The sequence below is a fragment of the Ursus maritimus genome, unplaced genomic scaffold, assembly GCF_017311325.1.
Source record: "Ursus maritimus isolate PB19 unplaced genomic scaffold, ASM1731132v1 scaffold_5, whole genome shotgun sequence".
Classification (NCBI taxonomy): domain Eukaryota; kingdom Metazoa; phylum Chordata; class Mammalia; order Carnivora; family Ursidae; genus Ursus; species Ursus maritimus.
This window is the reverse complement of record NW_024426663.1, coordinates 63,505,105-63,518,026: the sequence shown is the minus strand read 5'-3', so window position 1 is coordinate 63,518,026 and position 12,922 is coordinate 63,505,105.

Sequence of the window (12,922 nt, the reverse complement as noted above, 5' to 3'; positions counted from 1 at the left end):
TCTGAATATATCCCATTTACATTTGGTGTCAAAACAAATACATTTTATTTTAATTTTTTCATCCAATTTTATGTTTTATTTTTGGCTTTAAGTGCCTCCTTCGTCTTTTGCCTTCTTGTACATGGATTTTCTTGCTGCTAATTGTATTAAATGTATGTAGTGTGTTCTTTCCTTCTCATAATTTGGAAGGCTTATATCCTCTCTTTAGATATTATTATTGACACATGTATATATTCATATGTTTTATCTAACCACTCCTTCTTGATACAGTAGCTTTAGACAGTATTTGTTGATGCCCCCTTGAAAAATTAGATAATTAGCATACTACACTTTTTCCTACCTCTTCTCTTGCTCACTTTCAGATTTGGTCACTTGTCCTTGTAGCCTTATTTTTAGCTCTGGTGATTTCTCTTTATAACATATAAACAAAATACTCAGACTACCACTTGCTGATTTATTCATTTTGATATGATAATTCATTTATCACTAAGAAAGGTGAGAAAAGGAATATATTGTTTCTTCCTCCAAATTTTAATTACTATCTTCACAACTTATAATTTATCAAAATAACATTTCCCTTCCCTAATTATATATCCTGTAATAGTTTAGTCATTGTTACATATTTAAATTAACAACATATTTGCTATGATTTCTTTTCACTTCTTACTAGGGCAGAATACTTTGATGTAATTTCTTTTTCAAGAAAAATGCACTACTGTATATTTCATTATTTATTTGTTTTTAAAGCTGTCTGCCTATTGTTTGAGAATATCTACCTATTGACTTTATACTTGGATAATTACTCAGCTCAGCAAAAGGCATGATATTTTGGAGTCCTATAACCCTTTTGTTAGCTCTTTGTAGATGATTCTACATTTTCTAATGGCATTGAATGTGGTTATCAATCAGTATGTGACTAGCCAGACCTGGCCTTCCCACCTCCACTTCACATTTAACCTGATTTTTCTCCTTAGACAATACTTCCATTACTTTTAAAGCTTTATGTACTTACCTAAGACATATTTCATCATTTATGGGTTTTTTTTTCCATCATGGAACATGATATAATGTTTTTCTAAAGATTCAATTCTTACTATTTTCCAGAAATTTTTATTTTGTTTTCTCTTTGAATATATTTTCTATTCTGCACACGGAGTTCCTTACTTCAATGACACAGATTATCTTTGCTTTGGTCTACTCTCTGCTATGCACTTACGTTAATCTTCTTTTCTTCTACATTCATCATGGTTATCTCAAACCTTCTGTCTTTCTTAGTAATTTGATTATTAGTCAAGTCTAAAGTTAGTCATTTTTTTCTGTTTGGTTTGGTTTTGCTTCTACATTTTTTAGGTCTGTAATTTTTCTTTTCATTCAGCTCTGTTGTTTACCATCTCTTATTTAAGGTTCTCTGCTTTAATTAGGTTCATGTTTTCCTTATGTTCTTCCACAACACAAAACCTTCCTAGGGAAATTTCATCAGTTTCTTCAATTTTGATTTTTTTCCTAGGTAAGATGTGTCATCTGCGGCATGTTACAAGTAGCCTACTTAATATCCATTTTTCCCTATTTTCTAATTTCTAGTTCACTCATTTTATTCAGGGAAGTAATGTACCCAGCTAAAAGGTAACATTTCTAAGACTTACAGCTAGTGGTGGCTGATGATTTTCTTACTTTGCTGCCCACACAGAAACATTTAAATTAAATCTTCCCATATTTTACTTGTGCAGGTGCAATTTTTGTGTGTTGGTTCACCTTTCTTTATACTGACGGTCTTAGTATAATTTTCAAAAAATTTTTCATTCACATTTCCTGTATACTTTGCGTGTGCGTGTGCATGTGCGTGTGCGTGTGTGTGTGTGTGTGTTGGGGGGTTTGGACTAGTAATTTTGTTTTACTGCAAGGAGACAATTGGATTCAAGGAAAACTCTTCCTTCTCTCTGTCTCACTCTCTTTCCCTCCCTTCCTCCTTCCCTCTCTCATTTTGGGTTGCACAGTTTGAACTGTATGGCATGAAGCTCTGTCCTTTTCTTTGATTGATTCTGAGGTATTTTTGCTGTTTTGGTCCTATTTGTTATTCTATTATTATGGGTGGGGAAAGAGAGTTTCAGATGTTTTTATTCTACCACCTTAACTTGGAAGTCTGTACAAGTACTTTAAATTTTAATCAAAGTAATACAAACAAATGGTTACAAATCAAATCATGCAAAAATATTGTGATAAGAAACAACTGAGTTCAGCTTCACTGTGGTTTAACCCAAACCTTACTCCCTAGAGGCATTTTTTCCCTTTTTCTTTGTAAATGGAGGAAAAATTTACATACTGTAAATGCACTCATTTTCAGTGTAAAGTCTGATGAGTTGTGAAAAAGGCACATTCCCCTTTAAGCCACCCCCTCATTAAAATACAGCAAGACCCCCCCCTCCCCCCCATGCAACTTCCTGGTTAATGCCACCCTACTCCCCATTACCAAATGCAATCACTGTATGGCTTTCTTTTACTGTAGATGAGTTTGCCTATTGGAGAACTTCACATAAATTGAATCATACAGTAGGTACTCTTTCATATGGCTTCTTTCACTCAGCATAAAATTTTTGAAGTTTTTTCATTTTGTAGCATGTCTCAGTGTTTTTTTTCCTTTGTATTACTGAAAAGTATTCCATTGTCTGTTTATCTTGCAATTCGTTTATCCATTCTGGTGACAATGGACATTTAGGTTGTTTCCAGTTTGGAGCTATTATGAAGAAAACTGTCATGGACATTATTGTAACATCTTTTTTTTTTTTTTTTGTACACATCTTTTTATGTACGTATGTTTTCATTTCTCTTGAGTAAAGAAATAAAATTGGAATTTCTGGGTCTTAGAGTAGGTGTACTTTTAACTTTATAAGAAACTACTAGAACAGTTTCCAAGGGGTTTTATCATTTTACACTAGCTCTAGCAATATAAGAAAGAAAGTTCTGATTGCTCCACATCCTCAACAACATTTGATGTTGCCCATATTAATCTCTGCTATTTTAGTTATTTGTGATATATATCATTGTGATTTTAATTTGCGGTTTCCAGATAACTAATGATTGATGTTAAGCCTTTTTCATGTGCTTATTGACCATTTTTATATCTTCCTTCATGAAATATCCAAGTTTTTTTGCTGATTTTTATTGAATTGTTTTTCTTTTTTACTATTGAGTTAGGAATTGTGCATATATTGTTTTGTTAAGATTTTTATTGATTTATCTGACAGAGAGACAGACAGCCAGCGAGAGAGGGAACACAAGCAGGGGGAGTGGGAGAGGAAGAAGCAGGCTCCCAGCAGAGCAGGGAGCCCGATGCGGGGCTTGATCCCAGAACCCTGGGATCGGGCCCTGAGCTGTAAGGCAGACACTTAAGGACTGAGCCACCCAGGCGCCCCAGGAATTGTGTATATATTCTGGATACAAGTGCTCTATCAGATGTAGATATTACAAATATTTCTTCCCAGCCTGAGGCGAGAATATGTTTTCTTTTGATGAAGTATACATCTATCTTATTTTATGAAGAGTGATTACTAGCTAAGAAATCATTACCTAACTGAAGCTAATGAAGGTATTTTCCTATTCTTTCTTCATCAAGCTTTCTGCTTTTATAATTTGGTGTATGATGCATTTCAAGTTAATTTTGCGTAGAATGTAAGGAATGGGTCTATGTGTAGAATATAAGGAATGAGTCTAGGTTCCTTTTTGTTTTTATACAGTCTGTTGTAGCACTGCTTGTTGAAAACATTTCCCTCTCCTCACTGAATGGCTTTGATACCTTTGTAAAGAATCACTACCATACTGTCTTGATTACTGTAGCTATAACGTAGGTCTTGAAAACGATTACAGTTCTCTAATTTAGTCTACTTTCAAAACTGTTTTGACTCCCCTAGATATACTGCATTTCATTTAAATTTTAAAATTATTTTATCAAATTCTACAGAAAAGTCTGCTGGGATTTTGACTGGAATTGCGCTAAATTTGAATTTAAGAGAAAGGATAGGAATTTCATCAATACTGGGTCTTTATGGAATCTTACAATTCATGGGCATGGAATATCTATTTAAGTCTTCATTAATTTCTCTTAGTGATAATTTTCTGTGTAGAGGTCTTAAACATATTTTGTTAAATTTACCCTATGTATTTAATGATTTTAATACCACTGTACCATTAATTTTATTTTCCAAATATTTGTTGCTTAATGTGATAGTCAGTTTCATGTGTCAGTTTGGTTGTGTTATGGTACCCACTTATTTAGCCAAACACTAATCCAGGTGTTGTATGAATATATTTTGTAGACTTTATAAATAATCTATAATCAATTTCCTTTAAGTAAAGATTATAATAATTTCAATAACTTGGGTGGGCCTGATTTAATCAATTGAAAGGCTTAAAGAGCCTTTTTTCTTCTTAAAGAAGAAATTCCAAATGTTGAATGCATCTTCATCTTCTGTCCAGGAGTTTCCAGCTGACCCTTCCAGCTTGCCCTTATGGATTTCGGACTTAACTAGCCAGCCCCTACAATTGAATAAGCCAACTCCTTGCAATAAGTCTCATACATATCCTACTAGTTCTTTTTCTCTGGTGAAACCTTGACTCTGAGACACTGAGTATATAGAAATGGAGAGGATTTTTGAATATTGACTCACATATTTACCATTTCTTCATTCTTTAGGCGGTACTGGTCTCACCCTAACAGGACACAAACCTTTGGTAAAGGAAATGCTTTCTGAGATTTGTTAGGTGACATAGTGGTGGTGGGGGGGTGGGTGGCAGGACACACTTAATAAATACATTTTAGCATGCCTTCATCTCAAAGTCTGAATTCTTTCCTCTATATCATACCAAGGAATTTCTGGCATCTCAACTTTGTTTAGTGAGGACCATCGTTGGGAGTCCATAGCTTTGTTTATAAGCACAGCAAGAATTAGAACCATATCCATCCTCTCAAATCAAAGACTGAATTCAATTTTTCTGGAACACATACCTTCATCAAGACATGGTAAATTTAATTGACATTGTGTATCGGCAATCTTCATGGTCAAATTGGAAGTTTGGTCGTTGGCTTTGATAGTTCTTTGGCTCTGAGAGATAAAAGGTTATTTTAGCAAAATTATAGACATTTCTTAGGTTTCACTTTTACTTTTGACTGAAACTTAAGAGATTTAATCTAGGTATTCTTTCCTTAACACATGTGAGGCCTTCAGAAGTAGCCATCCCATTTAGTAATCTTTGAATTCCTCATGTCTTTCATACTGTTAATTTGCAGTGGCAATGAGTTTCACCAAGTGCTCGACCATAAATGGTAACTGATAACAAAAAAACAATATAATGATTAGCTATTTGCCTTTAGCTCCAGCTGGGCCAAATTTCTCTACCAATTCCTGATATCTGTTACCAGAAACCTGATATAATCATAGAATAAGCTAGGATTCTTACTAGAAACCTGAAGAAACCATTTTAATCATGAAGTGCATCTATTACAAGGAACTTAGCTCACAAATGTGATAGGAATTACAGAATGAGGCTCAAGATACAAGCAACTCAAACAGGAAGTATAACTACTGTATTTTAGCAGGAATAGGCCTTCTGTCATCACTGGATATTATTGCAGCGATCCTTAATGATTTATATTGCCCCTTCATCTTTACACCATTCACTTCTGATTCAGAGTCCTGGATATCAATGTCCAGTGGCTGAGTTTAGGCACCAGCCCACATGGCCTCTAGGGGAGGACTTACCTGTCTGTCTTCCAGAGTTGAAGGCGTAGAACTGTGTCCCAGCAATACCGCACACAATAGGAAATACTCCTTAAAACAGAAACAGCTTGGGGCTCCTGGGTGGCTCAATCAGTTGAGTGTCTGACTGTTGATCTCAGCTCAGGTCTTGATCATAGGGTCAGGAGTCTAAGCCCCATGTTGGGCCATGGAGCCTACTTTAAAAAAAAAAAAAAAAAAAGCACACAGGTTGGATAATATATAGCCAAAGGAAAACAATCACACACATATTTAAATAACAAATTTTTACAATGTCCCTACACTCCAAAAATGCATTTAATTCTGACATGTAATTTGGTAATTTTTTTGCCACACATCTGGTTTGTTTGTTGTCCTCTACCCCTCTTAATTTTTCATTACCCCGTTGTATTCTATCAGTGTGATGATGAGAATTAATGCCAGCCTGATTCTCATGACTTTGCAAGTAAAATAGATTATTTTCCTTTCTTTTTATAAAATGTGACAATTTCTACTTTTCCTTGAGGTTCAAAAATGTCACTGGAGGGGTTTTTTAAATTCATCATGCTAAGTATTTCAGACAGTTTGTGATCTCAAGAATGGTGGCTTTCTTCAATTCTTTGGATATTCACTTCCCTCCACTTTCTCTGTTCTTTTCTGAAACACCTAGTAATAAAATAGTACACCTTTTGGATGTTCTCAATCTAAATTTATTGAAACTTCTCTTCCATGGTAAGCCTCTTCCTGTTCTTTTCACTGTTGTGAGTTTATTCCTTTTTGTATTTTTCCTTTTCAGTCAAGTCAAGGGAGAGATCACAGCAAATTCTTATTCTTGGTCTCCCTGCAGGAAGTTGTATAGCATTAATGATAATATCTTTCTTTGTTTAGTATTTGTTGGAAACATTTTCCCTGCTTGGCTATTATCTTTTACTTTTATAATTATGTTTTCTTTTTTTATTTACAAAAGTTTTTAAATCTGTCAATGTAAATTTTTTTTTCTGCCACACCATTTCTTCAAAACTTCGAAGGCACTGCCTTAAGTAGAAATTTGATATTTGTTTTGATTTTATTTTCTGATACTTGATGAGCTAAGTCCCCAACACTAACTCTTAAATACACTACCCCTTTTTAATGATGTGTGGCGTTTTATAATATATTCTTGTATGTATTAGGGTCTAATTCCTTTTTATGTACCCTGTTCCATTACTCTGTCTACTTTTATAACAATATTACAGTGTTTTAATTCCTTTAGCTTATCAGAAACCTGACGGGGCTCTCATTGTCACCAGTGCCTTTGCAACCCTCATTAGGTTTTTTTTTTTTTTCCACACCTCATGAACCTTAGGGGCACAATGTAACTAAATGTCCTCCTTCTCCTCATTGCTGCTACCAAAACATCTCTCCTTCAGTATGCAATTGCTTATAATTCCCTGTCATTTATTGAAGTCTTGAACTCCTAGATCAATCTCTTACTCTCCTATTCCACTGTCATAATTCTCATAGAATAACATTCATGTCAATAACATGGTCAACACCCTGGCCTCCCAGTTCTGAACTTCCTTATTTCCCAATAATCATCATTCCATCCTACCTCAGCTACTCACTTTCATGGTCACACATTAAACCTTACTAAGAGTAACTACATTCTCTTTGAAATCACTGTTCAATCTTCCTAATTACTCTCTGATCATCACTTGCTAGCCCAGCTCACTTACTATAATACCCCACTACAAAAAAGTTTTCACCATCATTGAAATTACCATTGGCCACCGTTTATACTTTTCTCTATCGTGATCTTCTAGTTCACTTCCTTCCTTAACCAGCTTACATTTCATGGAACTTCCATGCAAATACCCTCAACTCCTTTGTTTCTCTATCCCCCTCACCTAGCAAACAATTAATCTTGATTAAACCCTGCATTTTGTACATGCTTCCAAAGAAGGAAACATTGGTCTGAAATAATGCAGCCCCGCAGAACTATCTGCAATGATAAATATGTTCTATAGCTGTGTAAATTCATGTTCTTACTTTCAACACAAATATTTAACACCTTTTCCATTCTTTTAAACCTTCTGTACTTCATCATATTTCTTCCTCTATTAGTTGATAATCCCACCCACTTATGCTTCATTGAGATGATAAAAGAAATAAGACAGGAACCCCTTCATTCTCATGACCAAATCTACTAACCTGAACTGCATATGAACTTTTTTGCTTCAACACTTGCTAAACTGGAAGAAATGTCCATTTCCAATCAGAAGTCAACTTAGTGCTCTGGAACACGTCTCTTCCAGACTTAGGAAAAATTGCATTCTTCTGGCTCTACCATCTGTTCAGCCTGAGTACACCAGCATTAAGTTATCCCTCATCTTAAAAAAAAAAAAAAAATTCTCCTTTGTCTCTTGTCTCATTCCAGATACTGTGATATTTCTTTTCTATTCTTCACCACTGTCCTTGCTTCCTCATCCCTATTTATTTACTTACTTAATGCTAAATAGCATTTGATAGCCAATTTATTAAAATAATTGACAACCATTTGCAGTTATGATCTCAACCTCTACTTCTAACTCAATACTGATGGAAGTAATCTGCTTCCTCTCAGAAGGGCTGTTCAAGGCAATGAGTCACTTGATGATTCTATTCTGGAAAAGAATTTCAACTCTTAGAACATTCACCACAAGGAATTTTTCTTGTACTGAATCTCAGAGTCTTGGTAGGTTTCCCACTTATTGTCTTACCTTTGAAGTTCTAAACACCTCTTTGCACCTCTAAGCAAGCCTAGCCCAGATCTTTTCCAGGGATTTCTCATGGCCACTGATTTTAATTTGGTTCTATGCCTGTGTTTCCAGTATCCTTAGAAGTTATAGCTGCAGTGAGAATTTTTTCCCACTGTTTCCCAGGAAGAGAGAAGAGCAGGAAGTCAGAAGGAGCAAGTAGGCTGGAGCTCTGCTAAAGCTACAGCCACATCAGCAGCACCCTATATATTCTTTTTTTATAGGTTTTTATTAAAGATTTTATTTTTATTTATTTGAGAGATTGCAGAGAGCACAAGTGGGGAGGGGGGAAGGAAGAGAGGAGCAGAGGGAGAGGGACAAGCAGACTCCCTGCTGAGCAGGGAGCCGGATGTGGGACTCCATCCCAGGACCCCGAGATCATGACCTGAGCCAAAGCGAGACACTTAATCAACTAAGCCACGCAGGTACCCCGGCACCCTATTTATTCTTAAACCCAGGCCAACTAAGATTTCTTTGGCTACTATACAGAAGCTAGTCATTTCCAGTGCTGCCAAATGGATGCTAAATTGCCAAATCCAGCGGATACAATTCTGTGTTCATTTTATCAATTCCACTCTCTAAAAATAATTGATCATTCCCTCCTTCTTGAAAAATGCTTCTTACTTTTGCTCCTATAATACCCTTTCTGCCCACCTCACTAGTTACTAATGTCAGTCCCTTGCAGGCTATTCCTCTCATACAAGGTCTCTAAACAGACCTGGCAACCGACTTTCTCTAACTACATTCCTTCCCTAGGTGATATTTTCATATACTAAGAACATGCACTAGTTCTAGTTTTCCTTAATCTTCTCCCCGCCGCCCCCAAGTTGCTTTTGCTACCTTGGAATAAATTAGGTTGTGACCAATAGACATTCCAACACAAAGCAGCTTACAAAATAAGCGAACACAGAAGGCCTGTGTGTTGGTCATGGTTCTTAACTGTAGACAACAGATTCACTGAGCTTGTTTTATCAATAGAATGTTTATTAAAGGATGTGAGAAAGCATACACAATCATTGGAAGTACTGGAGGAACAGAGAGGCTGACCCTCCTGAAAATCTCCCAGAATCTTTCTCCAGACCTGTTTTTTTTCTGCTACTGACATTGTTACTGTCACCACCAGAACAATGCTTCCTCTACTCTGTTCTACTGTTCTGACTACTGTAGGCTCAGACCACGCTAGCTCTGCTGCCACACACTGAAGAGATGCCTTCACTCTGCCCATTTCCTCATGTGGCTCTATGGCGATCTAGTCCAGCTTTGGGTATGCTTGGTTGGTAAAGCGAAGCCATATTTCTTTATCCTTGAGACAAAGGAAATTGAGAAAGGTGGTTTGTTTCTGTATTGGCAAGGCAAGATCCACAATTAGGAAACAATTTAAATCTAAAGGAACTCAGAATATACTGGGCACTCACACATGACAAATGTGCATTATAGAGGGGCTTAACAGCATTGTTTAAAAAGGGCTTTCATTTCTCTATTATTTTTCATGGTTTTGGTCACTCTTTTTTTCCTGTATGGCTCCATTAGAAGGGCTGCAGTATTCTAATTAGTGCGTCAACAACTTTTTGAAAGGCAACTTGGTGTCATGCACTGTTCTAGGGGATGGACGCTTACCAAGAGAGAGTTAAGAGAGAGTGTCCCAAGTAACTTCCAAGCAAAACCAAGGACTCTGAAGCTTCTAGTAAAATATGCTTGAATTTGAAACAATCTCTCTGGTAAGCAAGTAGGAGTAGCTGATTGCTTTAAGCCAATCATGGGCCACTGCTGACCTGAGTGAGGTGACTTCCGTTGCAGCATATGGGGCATTTGTGGAAGGAGTAAAATCAAGAAAACAATGTGGAAGAAATGAATGCTGGGTGATGCCAAAGAGTAAATATCCATAGCACTCACTCTATGTACTGTTCATTCTAGATGAACTTAAGAACTTCATGGACTTCTATAGAAATTGCTTTTATCCAGTAAATAATTTTGGAACAGTTAGCATCTTTATAATATTTATTCTTCCCATATAGGAATGAGGGGTACGTCTCCACTTCAGATGTTATTCTTTATTGCTTATACAAGTTTTATAGTATCTTTCACATATATTTCCTAGCAAGATTTTTGCCAGGTAGTTTTTACTTTGCTGTTATTGTGAAAACAACTTTAAAAATATTTTCTTTTTGGTATGTATGAATATTATCAATTTGTGTTCATTAAATTAAGTAATTTTTAATTATAATTTTATATCCTATTTATTTATTTTAAAAATATTGACATTGTGGAATAAATTTTATATTTAGTTTAGTTGATACTGCCAAAAAAAAAATCATTGTGTTTTCATTTCTAAAAAAAATACTTAACTTTTCTTTCTTATATTATTAAGATGGTACTAATTACTAGAACAATATATACTGGTTACTACATTTTTGCTATTTACTTAATTATGCTGATGCAAAATTAAAAGTTGAATAAGGTTACTTCTATTACTTCATTATTAAATACAGCTAACTGGTTGTTATTCTTTATTATCTTTAAATTGTATTTCTATTTTTAGTAAATATTAAAAAACAAACTGTGATCACTGAGCTAAAAGATATAATCTTCTACATTTTATCTATCTGACAAATAATATATGTAGAGGGTTCCTTATATGGAACAATCCTTCCAACCAGAATTTAAATCATTACATTCAATCTAAATACAGTCATTGTTATTACTCTCTAAATATCTACCTTTTAGATGTTTCATAAAACTTTTAAAGGCAACACATAAAACCTCTAGAAATAAGGATAAGATTTTTAGGGATACATTAATCTTCTAAAATATTTGTATTACAGCTTTAACTTCTGTATTACTAAAATATTCATCTTTAAAATGCATATTTTCCACTTTTTAAGTCATCTGATTAAAGAAACCAAATCTTTTATTGAACAAAAAAACTTTAAAATACTACACTAACCTTTATATTATTTTCATTTTTGTATGCCTTTTCCATCCCAGTTTTTGGCACAATATGTAGGAAATTGACTTAACTTTTTCCTGAAACCATGCAAATATAGTCAGTAAAAACTCTATTATCTACTTTGAAAGTATAAATGAATAAGCCAGTTTTTGCTTTTTTTTTTTGTCCGTCAAGCAAAGGAATTTCTCAGTTAATTCAATAAAGAGTATTTTCTTAAGAAAAAGTAGATAGATGCTAGTGATATGAAGCTGCTAAGAGATGTACATCTTTAATCTTTTTCTTAAATTTTGTATTATAGATTTGTTTGAATTTTTTCTATGCACTCCCATTTTCTTATATTTCCATCTCCCTTCCCTTCATCCCTCTGGAATAGTGGAAGTTTCTTATGAAAGTAGAATCCTGAAGTTTCAAATTCCCCATTTTTAAAGTATATTAGGCAATTTATGGACTCAATTTTTGAAGCCAATTGCAATAGTACATTTAAGATTCTTGGATGAGAAAGCCCTTTATAAATAAGATTTTCCTCTTCAAATACACAATGGTTCCCTGCCCAAATGAACAGAAATTTAAACTACTATGTTAAAGGATGTTCATTCTTAAGGTACTTATTTCTCAAAAGTCAGCTTTAAATCCCTTAATGAATATATAGAGCAAATAAAATTCTTTTTCTGTAATTTTTCTTATATTTGTATCAAGACCTTTTTAGTGACTTTACCACCAACTTGATATTTTTTAAGTTTTACCGAAGAAATTTTTCTAGTTTAATTCTCTAGGTGTTTCAAAAGAACAACATAGGCATGCCTAACTTTAGTGCTCATTAGATTTTTTTTTTTTTTCATTTAAAATACTGGTCATTCAAACATTTTGACCTCTTTCATGTAACGATTTTTTTTTGATGACTTTGGAAATGATATAAAAACAGACCATTACTGATTTTTCTAGAGTCACAATCAAATGCTTCTCTACTTTTTTCCCTCTCAGGCCTAAATTTTGCTTTGCAGACTTTCCAGGTTCTTAACTACCCAATTTTATGAACTTGTTTCAAACGCACTCCCCACCCCCACTCCAGCCAAAATAAGCCTTCTGCTTGGTCTTCTCAGCAACATTCGTGCCAGAATAAATCCTTGCTGTATAGTTACATTTTTATATAAAATCAAACAAGTCATCTTCCTCACTCCCAGCTCAGACATAATATTCCTTCACCCACACATCTTCTTCTTCTTCTTTTTTTTAAAGATTTTATTTATTTATTTATTTATTTATTTATTTATTTGGAGAGGGAGAGAGAGCACAAGCAGGGGGAAAGGGACAGAGAGACAGGGAGAAGCAGACTCCCTACTGAGCAGGGAGCCCAATGCTAGGCAGGGCTTGATCCCAGGACTCCAGGATCATGACCTGAGGTGAAGGCAGATGCTTAACCGACTGAGCCACCCAGGCACCCCTAGATTTTCCAC